This window comes from Podarcis bocagei (genome assembly GCF_964188305.1).
Source record: "Podarcis bocagei genome assembly, chromosome: 6".
Taxonomy (NCBI): domain Eukaryota; kingdom Metazoa; phylum Chordata; class Lepidosauria; order Squamata; family Lacertidae; genus Podarcis; species Podarcis bocagei.
Genome location: NC_138130.1, coordinates 32,625,522 through 32,639,968, shown reverse-complemented (window position 1 = coordinate 32,639,968; position 14,447 = coordinate 32,625,522). Strand labels below are relative to the sequence as shown.

The 14,447-nt window shown below is 42.9% G+C and overlaps 1 long non-coding RNA gene across 1 annotated transcript; it reads left to right on the top strand.

Moving 5' to 3' along the window:
* Window positions 1–51: 51 nt before the first annotated feature.
* Window positions 52–14,415, top strand: LOC308588900. Its single transcript, XR_014008965.1, has 2 exons — window positions 52–186; window positions 14,154–14,415. It is a non-coding gene; the product is annotated as an uncharacterized lncRNA (long non-coding RNA).
* Window positions 14,416–14,447: the final 32 nt, after the last annotated feature.

Sequence of the window (14,447 nt, the reverse complement as noted above, 5' to 3'; positions counted from 1 at the left end):
CTAGTTCAAAGGGCGGTGCGCTTTGCTTCTCTGGACAAGCGCCAACTTTGGGTTCGAGGCGTGTGAGTTCAATCTAGAGTCTCCTCATCCCCCCTCCGCGTGAACGTGTGGGCGCGGATCGCGTGCACAGTGCATTTCCGTATCTACACCTGAAAGAAGGAGCTGCGTGTGGGATTTTCCAAGCAGGTGGGAGCCCTTCTTTGCGCTCGTTCCTATTTATTTACATGTGCTCCTTACTAAAGCTTGTCATATGCTGCGGCTTCCCAATGAACGAAAATCTCATACCGTCCAACATTTCTCCAATGAAAATAGGGCCATCCTATCTAATAGTAGTAGTAGTAGTAGTCGTACCCCGTCCTTCTGACTGGGTTGCCCCAGCCACTCCGGGCTGCTTCCAACATAAAGAAAAACATAATAAAACATTGAGCATAAAAAAACCACGTTAGGGCCCTATACAGGGCTGTCTTCAGATGGCTCAGGGGTCAGATAACTCCATACCCTCCAACATTTCTCTGATGAAAATAGGGCCATCCTAAGGAAAAGTGGGACATTCTGAGATCAAATGAGAAATTGGGATGGCTTCTGTAAATCCAGAACTGTCCCTAGAAAATAGGGGCACATGGAGGGTCTCATATCTGCATATTTTTGTAGATGCTGAAAGGTGCCCAGAGTGGCTCTGCTAGTAATATGCAGCTAGATCCTACTCAAAATTAGGCGTGATTAAAAGCCATTCAGTTCAAAATAAGTGGATGTGCAGAACTCTGCATTGAGCTGCGCAGTTACTGTGTGAGGAACCTTTGGCCCGCCAGATGTTGCTGAACTACAACTCCCATCTGCCCCAGCAAGCATGGCCTGTGACCAGGGAGGATGGGAGTTGTAGTTCAACAACATGGCAGGAGTGTCAAAGGTTCCCCACTCCTGCTGTATATATAATATGGGGGGGGGGGGACGGACTGAGGCTTAATTCATGTATCTATTGACCCGGGAGCAGTGTTAGAGACTGAGATATGAAAGCTAGGAGCTAAATGGCATCTTAAACCTAGATTATGGGCGCAACAATGGAATGTCTAAGCACACTTTAAAAATAACAATAATACAAAGCTGGAAATGAATGAACTGCAGCTAAAATCTAATATTCATTTTTCACACCGTCTAGTCCTCATCTGAATACTGCAAAAAAACCCCAAACCAAAGCCATGCTTCCCCTGCCTGCCCCCCTAATATTTTTAAGAGTCTCTTCTCCGGTCTTCATAGAGTGACTGGAAGGGGGGAGGCAGAAAAAGGTCCTCCTTTCCTTCCACTCTGCAGTTTTAATTTGAAATCTTGGGTGCAGTACCGCTGCGTTGGGAAGGTAAACAGCGTTTCCGTGCACTCTGGTTTCCGTCACGGTGTTCCGTTGCACCAGAAACAGTTTAGTCATGCTGGCCACATGAACCGGAAATCTGTCTGTGGACAAACGCTGGCTCCCTCGGCCTGTAAAGCGAGATGAGCATCGCACCCCATAGTCACCTTTGACTGGACTTAACCGTCCAATGTTCTTTTACCCTTACCTTTACCTTACTGCACCCAGAGCTCAGAAACTGCTCACGCTAATGAAATTCCTTGTCACAAAACACGCCTAGAACAATGGGAGTTTCGAACGCCACCTGGGACTAAACCAGCATAAACTCAATGGTACTTACAGCTGAGAGGTCATATAAAAGATGATGGTAATAATGATGATTTATTAAATTTGTATAGCTGCCCCATACCTGTAGATCTCAGGGCACTTCACAACATAAAATGGCAATTTAAACAACACAAAGTACATAATAAGTTACTGTAATCCCTTTGTAGCTGTATTTTTGTCTTTCTTGCATTATTGATAAACTCAACACTTCAGGGTGGACAAATTTAAAATGGACAAAGAGAGGGGGAAAAGGTGGAAAATAATATACAGCAGTTCAGTGACAAAATGTAGGGGTGGTTGACAATTTGGACTTTGACAGTGGTTTTCCAGTAACCTCAGCATTTTTTAAATAGCTGTAAAATAAAATGGCTTCCTCCTGACAGTCTAACCTTTTTCTGATTCTTCATGGCAGGTGTTAGAGGACGAAATTGGCTTTTGACAACTTAGGGCCCTGAGCTAAGGCAATGGTGGCAGGCAAGCTTGCAGGGAAAGGGAATAGACCAGTGTTGTAGAAAAAAACCAGGGTTGGCTTTTACTGCCCAACTCCCCATCAAGGAACTCTGTGTCCCCCTACATCCATTATCTGTCAGAGAAGAATGGATGGAGGCAAGATCCAGAGAAAGCAAGCCAGATCTTTATTTTTTTCTGTTGCAACTGAATTTTTACAGTTCAGTAAATACCATCAGCAGTGAAATTACTTGTCCTATCCACACGCTTAATAAATAGCTTGCTAAAATGGCTTTTTTTTCTGTAGGAGGCACCTTATATAATCAGCGCAGTTTGTTTTAAGTAACCTACTCATAAACAATGTCATTGCTCTGTGCCATAAGAAAGAACCCTGGGGACAGAAGGAGACTCTAAATAACTGCTTTTTTAAAAAAAAAAATGCAAATTGCAAATTGCACAGATAGATAGCATCTTGTCAGCCCACCAGTTAATTATGGTACAGTAAAAACAGCAGAGCAAAATATAGCTCAATTCCATTGTAAATGGAATCAGCCAAGTGCAAAAAAACAACACATTTAACTTTCAGGAAACTTAAGATGAATGAGCTTCATCCAGGATCTCAGAATGGAAAAAAGACAGTCAGAAAAAGATTTTTAGACATTCTAATTAGGGGAGTTATTTCCTCCTGATTGACTAGGAAGTTTTGCCCCTTCTTGTGTACCATTTGGCTTGCCTTATTTGCATGAAAGACCATTTGCTCAGCCCCAGGCACATCTCACATGAAGACCTTTTTCATTCTACTTCTGTACAGTCTAGATGATGTAATGCATAGCAGAAAAGTAAAGCTGTGTGGCTGGCGAGTCCTGTTTTAGGACATTACTTATACTGACCTTTCGCTGCACTCCCTTGAGATTTCCACATCATTTCCCTCCTTTAATAAATCAATGCAAGACTAAACTAAGCCCGGAATCCTATGCAGATGTAGTTAGGAGTGTGGCCAATTGAATGCAAAAGCATGGATGTCTCAACAGATATTCAAAGGCTTGAGCTCCATGAGAACTAAAACGTCCCATGAACGGTTAGTCCCAGAAGGGAAGCTTCCACTGTCAGTATCAATCCTTCATGATACACAGTCCTGGTCCTAGTCCTTTCCACCACTGGGGGAGTTTTCTTAAAAGCGACTTTAAGAAGCACATTTTGAATCACATCTAATTCTCGGTTAATGTCAGGCTTCGGAGAATTGGCTTCCGCCCCCCAGCCGTAAAAGAGATCAAACGAAAGGGAATTCTTACCAGTTAGTTTCTTTAATAAACATAAAAAGGTAAAGGAACCCCGGACCATTAGGTCCAGTTGCGGACGACTCTGGGGTTGCCGGTGTACAGCTTCTGGGTCATGTGGCTAGCATGACTAAGCTGCTTCTGGCGAACCAGAGCAGCGCACAGAAACTCCATTTACGTTCCCGCCGAAGCGGTACCTATTTATCTACTTGCACTTTGACGTGCTTTCGAACTGCTAGGTTGGCAGGAGCAGGGACCGAGCAACGGGAGCTCACCCCGTCACGGGGATTCGAACCACGACCTTCGATCAGCAAGCCCTAGGCTCTGTAGTTTAACCCACAGCATAGTGAAGGACAAAAGAACGCATCTAACAAGAATGGCAGTGCTCCCAATTAAGGTCACTCCTCCCTCCGTCCCTATTATTCCTGAGTTTGTGGTCTCTGTGCTTTCTGTTTTGACACTTTCTGAGTTCTCTGAGACTTTGGGGAAGGGGAGTGGATACTATCCAGGGACTGTGAATCTGTTAACTCTCTCTCTCTTCTAGTGTCTCTTCTTCTAGCTGTTCCCCATCTAGTATTTCCCAACTTCCGCCTTCCAAATTATGCCCCTCTGCAAACCACTGTTCCAAATCTATACTGTCCTCCTGCTCCTGGGAAGATTCAGGATCAGGAGGAGGCCGTGGCTCCCACCATTCTTCCTCAGTGCAGCCCTCCTCAGCATGGTCCCTGACAGTTAACAAAAATGTAGAATGCTTAATGCAGGGCCAAATAATGGATTCCAAAACCATGGCAAAACTAACTGAATTAATTGAGAATAACAAATCCAAAGGGAATAGGACCTTTTTCTGAGAAACAGCCACATGGTTTCTGTTGAAGTGCCAGCTCATCAAATAGCCAAAAGTAAATCTTCTTATATAGTTCAAATATGTTTGGTGTTTTTAGCTGGCAACTATGTTTATCACTCTCTTTCCCCATATATTTTTCAGACTAGTGTGTTTAAAGATTACCCTGGACATGAAAAGTCTTTCTTGATTACACAAACGTTCCCCAGAGGCGAAGAAAATGCATATAATTCTCAGCCATAACATATTTTCCCATTATATCATTTTTAAAAGCAAGAACTGAATGTTCTGTAGATGTAAAATTAGCTCTGCAGCATAGCCTGTAATAGAAAATGAAATTAGTTTCAGACATTTTTATAGTCTTGGAAGTTAACTACCATGAACTATAAGCAAGTTAAAGTTCTCTGAGAATATGAATTAAAATGCTTTACTAAGTATTTGTCATTTACTGTCAAAAAATTATTTTTAAAATTTGCTGGGAAACCTACAGGTAGACTCTAGGTGTCAGGGATATGATGAAGCACACATCCCCAGCAATGTGTCATTGCTGCCCTTGGCAGAGCTAGTTGTCCCTACCCTAAGGCAAAGCAGATATTTGACTTCCACAACTACAATTCCTGTCATCCCTGACCATTTGCCATGCTGGCCAGGGCTAGTGTAAGTGGAATCTTGGGGAGAACGGCGTAGTTCAGCGATAGGTCATCTACTTTGCATGCAGATGGTCCCAGTTTCAAAGCCCGGCATCTATAGTCAGGGCTAGGAAAGACTTCTTATCTATGTTGGTTTTATTTGGTTTAAAGAAAAATAGGTAAATATAAAGAGAATTCCCTGGATGCCTAAGATCCAGGCTTGGAGCAAGTACTCTTTGGTGAGAGAACCCTAGCAGAGATAGAAAATCACAAAATATACAGCAAAGTAAAGTGTTAGACTTTTAAAACACCCTTTCTAAGTTCCTTCCAAAGTTCCCCTCTTCCCTTAGCACAGAAAGAGACCACACATTTGGGTAAGTTAAAAATGGTTTACTTACAAACTTTTAAAGGTCAGATTCATGTTCTTTTCCATACATCGGTCAGAATACAAAAGCAGTAAAACTTACGCTCCAAAGTGGTGAACGTTCCTAAATTATTTGTATAGAAACAAAACACAGTCAGACCTCAGTTGTCAAATGTAATCCGTTCCGGAAGACTGTTCGACTTCCGAAACGTTTGACAACCGAGGCGCAGCTTCCGATTGGTTGCAAGAGCTTCTTGCATTCAAGCGGAAGCTGCATCAGACATCCGAGTTCTGAAAAACTTTCAATAACCGGAGCATTTACTTCTGGGTTTTTGGCGTTCGGGAGTCAAAACATTCAAAAATGGAACCGTTCGAGAACCAAGGTTTGACTGTGTGGCTTGCTTAAGCCATACAGTCTGAGCTTGTAGCAGCCAGCTCAGATCTCTTTACTCCTTGGCGCTCACATGGTGGAACAGGAAGAACAAAGTTTGATGACACTTCCTCCCAAGCTGATGGGGGCGTGACCTAGCTAAACCTGGCAGAACAGCTCACTCTATGGTCTTAACCCCCTTATGCATTAAACAAGAGTTAAGAATGTTGGTTATATGAAGCTGATTTCCCCACAATCTGAAGCCTTGGAGAACCGCTGCAGTCAGTGTTGACCATACAGAGTTAGATGGACCAATGGTCTGTATTCGGCTGCCAGCACAGCTAGCCTGTGCAAATTTTTCACCGAGTTTCAAAGATGAGATGCCACAAGAACAGAAAATGCCCTATCTCAAATTATCGCTGCTGATACTAGGAGAATGGACCTCTGAGGATGATCTTAATAGCTGGGCAGGTTTGTGCAAGAGCAGATGGCCTTTTAATGACCCAGATTACAAGCCATTTGGAGCTATGAAGGTGACTCTGCTTGGTAATGGGACACCCAAAGCTGTTGCATTTTTAGATCCCTCCCCCTCCAACCCAGTCTGTACCAGAGTCTGTCTCTGTGTAATATATAACAGAGTCATCTTAGCACAGCTAAGCAAACCAGTGGGGCCAAAAATAAATAAATAACAGCCTCCGTTCAAGCCCAAACAAATAAAATCAAACTTTGTTATTAGTTGCAGTTCCATCGTTTTCATGCTGAGGACTTAGCTACGCTAATGTGATTGTTTTCTTACCAGTTACTGTAAGCGTGAATGCTTATTGGGTTCCTTTTGCATGCATTTTAAGCTCTAACTGAATTATCAAGCAGTGCTGGAAACGGAAATATGAAAGCTAGGAGCTAAGTAGCACCTTAAACCTAGATTATGGGCGCAACAATGAAATGTCTAGGTGCGCTTTTTTGTATCAAGAATACAAAGCTGAAAATGAATGAACTGCATCTAAAATATTTTGTTCATTTTTCACATGATCAAGTCCTTCCCCGTCCCACACCCCTAATATTCTTAAAGGCGTCTCTTCTCCAGGCTTCAGGGAGTAGCTGGAAGTGGGGAGGCAGAAAAAGGTCTTCCTTTCCTTCCACTCTGCAGTTTTAATCTGAAATCTTAGGCGTAGTCCTGCACCCCGAGCTCAGAAACTGCTCACGCTAATGAAATTAATTCCCTGTCGCAAAATGCGCCTAGAAAAATGGGAGTTTTGAATGCTGTTATCAAGACAGTACCTGGCTTCAGTATCTGGGCTTTGTTGCTATTGGACCCAATCAGAAGCTGGGAATGGCTTTATTTTATTATTTTATTATTATTATTATTTTATATACCACCCTTTATCATGAGATCTGACGACAGTTCACAGAGTAAAATACAGGATAAAAACGTGAAAATAAGTAAAACAGCAAAACAATAAGCCCCTCCCCATAGACACATGTAGAATATTAATCAACCCAAGGCCTGGTTGAAAAGGAACATTTTAGCCTGGCGCCAAAAAATATACTGTATATTTTGCTCTATAGGACGCACTTTTTCCCCTCCAAAAATTAAGGGGAAATGTGTGTGCATCCTGTGGAGCGAATGCAGGCTCCTTGGCTTCAGCGATAGCAACGCGAAGCCTCGAGAGCGAGAAGGGTCGGTGCGCACCGACCCCTCTCACTCTCCAGGCTTCAGGGATAGCCGCCTGAAGCCTTCGGAGCACAGCGTGAGTTCCCCCTGCGCTCCGGAGGCTTCAGGTTCCTTTTGCTGAAGCCAGGAGAGTCTTGTTCCCCGGGGCTGGCGGTGAGGGAAGCTGGGCTTTCCCCACCGCCAGCCCCACAAGCTGCGGGGAGCAGCGAAAAGGCTGCGCGCTGCCTTCCCGCTGTTCCTCGGGGCTGGCGGTGAGGGAAGCTTGGCTTTCCCCACTGCCAGCCCCACAAGCGAAAGGAACCCGAGGCTATCTGGAGAGTGAGAGGTGTTGGTGTGCACCGACGCCTCTCGCTCTCCAGGTTTCAGAGATAGCCACCTGAAGCCTCCGGAGCGCAGCAGGAGCTCCCGCTGCACTCCGGAGGCTTCAGGTTCCTTTCACTAAAGGGTAGGTGCCCCTTCAGCTAAGGCGCAGCGCCCCTTCAGCTAAGCAGGAGGAGAAATGGAAGGGGCTCCGTTTCTCCTGCTGCTTTGCTGAAGGGGCGCTGGGCAGAGAGGGGGAGAATGTTTTTTCTTGTTCTCCCCCTCTAAAACAAGGTGCATCCTATGGTTGGGTGCGTCCTATAGAGCGAAAAATACGGTATAATGAAGGCACCAGGCGAACCTCCCTGGGGTAAGCATTCTGTAAATCCAAAATGTCTCAGTCAAAACGGGGCAGTTGGGAGGTATGGTGTGGTGTCATGATCAAGGGAAATACAATTTTATGATTCTGTGAGCAGAGCTGAGGCGAGAAAGTGATGATGAAGTAATCAGAACAGGAACCGTAGGGGACTGCATTATATTGAGTCGGTCTCTTGGTCCATCTAACTTTTAAAGTGGTATACAATTGCTGTAAACGTATGGTGTGGATGTAGTGTTAATGTGACAAAAAAGACAAGCCTATTTAATGTTAGCTAGCACTTCAGCCTCATTGTGAGCAAACATTGACCTCTGTTCCAGTCCTGAAATGCCTTGGGCTGGGGAGAGATTTGACCGCACTGACCGATTCCATTGACTGTAGCAGGAATGTTCACCGTTCACTGTAATTTACCAAGGGCTCACTGCAAAATTGTCCTCCCGCAGTTTAGCCCTTGGTTATCAACAGAAAGCCATGATCAACAGCAGCAGGTATACCATTTTAGCATATTACACTGGCTGCAATACTTAGACCCAACTTTAACAGGTAATTGAAGATTGCAGAACTCACACTATCTGTGAAAGCTAAGCAAATAAAAGAGACGGCAACAGTAGCTTTTATCCATCAATTTTATTTATTTTTAGATTTTTTAGACTGGTACTGAAAGTTTTCAATATATTTCGAAAACAGGGTCAATTCGGCTCTGAACTATTTGAGACAGGATAAATATGGATGTCTACAATGCTCTTCCAAAGTAGAACTGCATTTTAATGCAGTAATAATTCATGCCAAGTGTTCCAGGCCTCAAGCCAAGAAAAGTGCCATTAAAACAAACAAACACTTAAGATTTTGTGTCTAGCACATTCCTATTGGGGTTCTTTCACTGCACGTACTCACTTGTACATAACATACGTTATACGTTATAATACATTATACAGTTGTAATAACTCCATACAATTACTGAGAAATCTACTTTTAGAGCATTCACAGATGCAAATATTTTGTAGCATTTCCCACCCTGCGGCACAATGATTCCTGTGTAGGCAGTTTTGCTGACACAGTCTTGCTGCTGTTAAGTTGTCAGATCATGACTGTTTTAGCATCAGACCTTAGAAAGACGTGTCCTAATCAATGCACTGTAGAACAAGATTTTTATAATAGTGTAGTTCAGGATATTAATACTTGCATAGCTTTTTCTCTGCAATTCACATGCATTTGTAGTGATTCTTTATATATAGTATAGCACCTCATTGACAAGGTTATGTACACAGCTCTGGTTCACATGCCACATTAAACCATAGCTAAAATAGACTATGGTCTAATGTGAACAAGCAGCACACTGGTACACACTGGTCAAAAGTTTGTAATGTGCTCATCTCCCACTCCTGCTGCACCAGAAAGGAAACAAGCCATCCAAACTCAACCACATTTGAATTGAAGCTCATAGTTTGTTTTTCTCCAAAAAAAAACAACAACCCCACAAGCACAAACCAAGGTTTGTTTGGGGGAAATAAACTCTGAGTCCAGGTTCAGATAACACAAGAAACTAGAATAACGACCTGTTTTCTGGTGAGGTGGCAGCAAGTGGAGAGAGGATTAAATTGAAAAGATTGAAACAGTATGTACGAGCACGTCACACAGTCACATTAAGCCATAAATTACATTAACTATAGTAACTTTAATGTGCCATGCCAGCTGAGCCACTATCCATTATAATTGATACTTGAATATAAATACTGTACTGCATATATGAATACCTCATAAACCAAATATATGTTTTAATATCCCTACGCAATACATTTCAATACAATTTCCAAAAGAAATAAAGAAAAATAATTGTTCCTGTCTTCTATAGTCCTTTCTCCAACATGATCACAGTAAAGATCATCAGTGTTACTAATCAGGCATTGATAAATATTATAAGATAGCTACTTCCTCTATGTCATGTCCAGTGGCTTGTATTTTTACTTCTTGGGACCTTTATTCAACACAAGAGCAAACAGGTCCTCCTCTTTTTCACTTTGATGACTTATTATATTCTCACTTAAAGCTGAAACGAGGTTGTTGGCTGATTCCTCCTCTTTTCTGCGGACATTCTGTTTCTCCTGGTCCTTCATACCCATTCAGCCCGTGTGAGTTCTCTGGTGTGTTAGGGGCATGTCAAGTGATTACTGTGCAGGCCAATTCATTGCCTACTCATTCCCTAGATTTTCCCCTATGCTTTCGATTTCATTTTCACAGCCATCAGGGTCAAAACCTTGTAGCTTTTAAATTTCAAAGCTGGGGTATCAAGGGATTTCGTGTCTAATTCTGAGTTTTGCATGTGTATAATACAATTTCAGAAGCATGGAGTACCTTCAGCTATGCTCTATGATACGCCCCTGAAAGCATATTCTGAGCAATGTTGATAATGGAGGTCCCTGGAACAAAAAGGGGGGGGGGCTGTAAACAGAGCCCATGCTGTATGTGTTCCAACTTTGTATGATTTCCCACAGTTACCCTTTCCCTGCAAGTATTTGGTTTTATTTAAAGCCTGAGAGCACGTCCTGATCACACATTGCAATCCTCAAATGCCATACCTTGGGAACAAAAGGGACCTGTATAATTATCATTCTATTAAATATGCCCAATTATCTTAGCAATGACTCCTGTTCTTTCCAACCTTCGCAACTCATTCATCACAACCTGCTGTGGCTGTTTTATAATAATTAAGCTTCTATAATGATGGGAAATTATATCATGTTGTAGTCGACGGTTCATGCATTAGGGCCCTGCATTCGTTCATGTTAAATGAGCTGCAGAATAATTACTATGCCAAGGAATGGTTGTACGGTACTGTCTGTAACTCCAGTCATTTGTCATCATAAGTGTGGCCCTGCAACAAATTATTGCAGCGTAGGGTGCTTCTCCGGTTCAGGTTTCCAGCCACGCCATCTATTCCCCTCTCCCTCTTGTTTTTCATTCCTCACTCCAACTCTCAACAGTCAGTCAGTATCCCATGGGCTCTGAACAATCTCAGTCTTCATTTATATATCTATCTATCAATCAGTTTATTGTTCTAGCCAAAAGCCATGACATTCATAATAATAATAATAATAATAATAATAATAATAATAATAATAATAATAATAATAAATTATACAGAACATACACCCGTAATATGAGCCTATACCCAAGTTGTAAGATATAGAAGATACCAGAGACACCAACAAGCTTAAACCTAGCTTGATTTCAAAATAAACCTCTGAATTATATAGCAATGTTATCAAACTCAGTTTTCATTTATTTATTGCAACTGGTGCATAAAGAACCACTTTGTGTTATGAAAGGGCCACTTTGTGTTATGAAGCTATTATTATCATACAAAATAAACTGAATAAATAAATAAACTGAATAAATAAAATTTCTGCTGGAATGTACCTGCTTTCTTGTGTGAACAATGGTTTCAGAAACAGATATTTTGGGTCTACCTATTCAAAAGCACATCAAAGTGCAAGTAGATAAATAGGTACTGCTCCGGCGGGAAGGTAAATGGCATTTGCGTGTGCTGCTGTGGTTCGCCAGAAGCGGCTTAGTCATGCTGGCCACATGACCCAGAAGCTGTACGCCGGCTCCCTCGGCCAATAAAGCGAGATGAGCGCCGCAACCCCAGAGTCAGTCACGACTGGACCTAATGGTCAGGGGTCCCTTTACCTATAAGGGGCAAGCTAACAGGTAACAAGTGATGTCTTCCACCTGAGGTTGACCACAAATACAAAGTACAGGACCTTGTTGTAGCAGCCAACCAAAACAGCAGAGGGCATCACTTGGAGATGCAGCTCAGTAAAGGCATTTTCTTTCGGAAACTGGCAAGAGTTTGGTCAAATAACTAGCTCTAAAATGCACTGTTTTCAGGAGTGGGTACCAAGGGGGAAATGTGGTGTTCCTAATTAATTGCAGATCCCTTCTGGATTTTATTCAGATGGTAAGTAGGTAGGTAGATGATAGATAGATAGATAGATAGATAGATAGATAGATAGATAGATAGATAGTAAGTACTTGGGTTAAGCACCTAAAGACTCAGGAGATCAGTATTAGTATACAGTATGTTTCCAGCATATCACTGTTGCATCATTTGTAAACACAATGTGACTTCATGCTGGTCACCTCATGTATAACCCTGGGTTACATCATTCCTTCTAAAGCAAACTGGAGAGGCTCTTGCCAAAACACGTGCTCCAGCGAATGCCTTAGAGTTGAATGTTGAAACTCCAATTGTGTAGCACCTTCCTTTGTGAGTAGTCAACTCCAGGGCACTGTTTGCTCAATGAATCACACCCCTCAGCAGAATTTGTGGCATTTTAAACCTCCCACAGAGCTTGCAGGCAAGGACAGGGACATTTTCCAATGGAAACGCAAGGCATTGCATAGATTTACAGGAAATGCGGCTGGAGATAAAGTGGCCGGGGGTGTGTGTGTAGCAAATTGAAGATTAATCTACAGTGGTACCTCTGGTTGCGAATGAGATCCGTTCCGGAAGCCCATTCACAACATGAAAAGCGCAACCCGCAGTGGCGCGTCTGCGCACGCGCGCATTGCGATTCGCCGCTTCTGCGCGTGTGCCAAAAAGATAATAGAGACAAGGCCTGTCTGAGATGCAGTGTGAGGGAGCCACTGTACTCAAGGGCCAGAATCGTATAGAATGGACCTCCTGTTAAGATGGTATCTGCAAGAAGCCTTCTCCTGCAGAGTGCTGTGATCAACTGGGTATATAATGTACTTTAAATGCAAAGTGTCTCCCACATAGTTATACCCCGCAACATTTCTAATATGGACATTGTATCAGTCATCAGGAAAACAGATCCCCACCACCACAGCCAGCTGCCAGGGACAGAAAGACAGGGAAAGCTCTAACCAAAGACTTTTATTCAATATTCACAGAAAGAGACTTAGAAAGGTAGCGTTTTGGAACAATGGTGTTGCTCCAAGTAATCTCCACGATCCCCTTCCCTTCTCAGTCGCCAACAGCAGCAGCACCCTTACAGCGGCTGCTTAAGGCCATTTGCCTCTTAGCTCTTTGCTCTCCTGCTTTCACTGCTTGCCGGGTTCTGGGAGAAGGGGGGTCTGGAATGTTTTCTAGTGATAACGTGTCAGTCAGCTGCTCCAGCTCTGCTTTCCCCCGCTCCTCCCATAATTTCTCAGCTTTGCTGCTCTTCTGTCTCTGAGCCATGACCTCGCCCACTCCTACCCTTGTCTGCTGGTCTCCTCTGCATCAGGAGGTGCTGCACCACCCGGCACGGCCTAGGGGTGCTCCAGGCTGTGTGGCATCAGGAGATGCCCCTGAACACCCCCCAGTGCAGCCGCCTCCTCCTCCTCCTCAAGTGATAAATGACTGAGATAACAGTACAGTTGTCAGAATTCCAAGGAACAATAGCAAGAAATTTGGTCTCACAGGCCTCAGCCTTCTTCTTAGCAGTAATGCTTATGTATAATGAACATTATACGGTGATAATATCTCTGGTGACTGTAACCAAATTTTCTCAACAGCAACGTGTGTCTCGGAGCATGCCGAAATGTGGATGGCTGTCAAGTGAGTCACTGATTGATTCTACTCAGGCAATTCTGGCATACAGCCTTAAAGCAGATTAGTTCACAAGCTCCCCGGTATAAGAGCAGGCAAGCAAATAATCACCTCTTGTTAAAATCATAAAATTTACACTTTAGGTCAACTTCTCACAAAATCTCACTATTTTCTTTCTTTATTGATTGACTTGATGGATAAAATGTATACCCCACTTCCTAGCCAAGAAAGACCCACCACTCTCAGGGTGCTACATGGTATATGTACGGGAATGTGAGTCATGGTACATATTCTTAAATAAATAAGTGAACATTATGCAAGTTCCTATTTTTCTGTATATACAGTATGTATACATGGCAAAACTGTATAATCTTGACTTGTTATTATGTACTCACGTGTATTTTTTTCCTTTTTAAACCTGCATAGAGGGAAGCAAAAAGAGTGAAACTTACAAGTTCTTCCTACAGCTGTATGTGCCTGTGCACATCTGTACAGAAATGACATTGCATGTTTCATTCTCTCACTGATGGTAGCAGAGTGTATTTTGGAAGTATCAATGGAAAACGAGCTTCCAGGCATCATGCATTTTAATGAATTTCCCGCCCTTGCAGTCCCTGGTGCAGAGAAGGGGATTGTTCTGTCTTCACACAGGGCCACGGACATGTGTCTACATCAGCTCCTGCTCTGATGCAACAGGGACAAGAAGGATGTGCATCAAGACACGAGCCCAAACCTTTGTTAGGCAAGAATGATGCTCACACTATTACCAAGGGCTCACACCACTTCTCCAGCCATGCAAGCTGCCATCAAACAATTATAGAAGGGGTTACTCTGGTTTGCAGGTGGTTGGTTGTTGTTTTTTAGTTTGTAAGATTTTATTAATACACTACAATTTAAAAATGAAAAGTAAAAAGGCATATAAAGTTCTCTTTCACAGGTAAATCT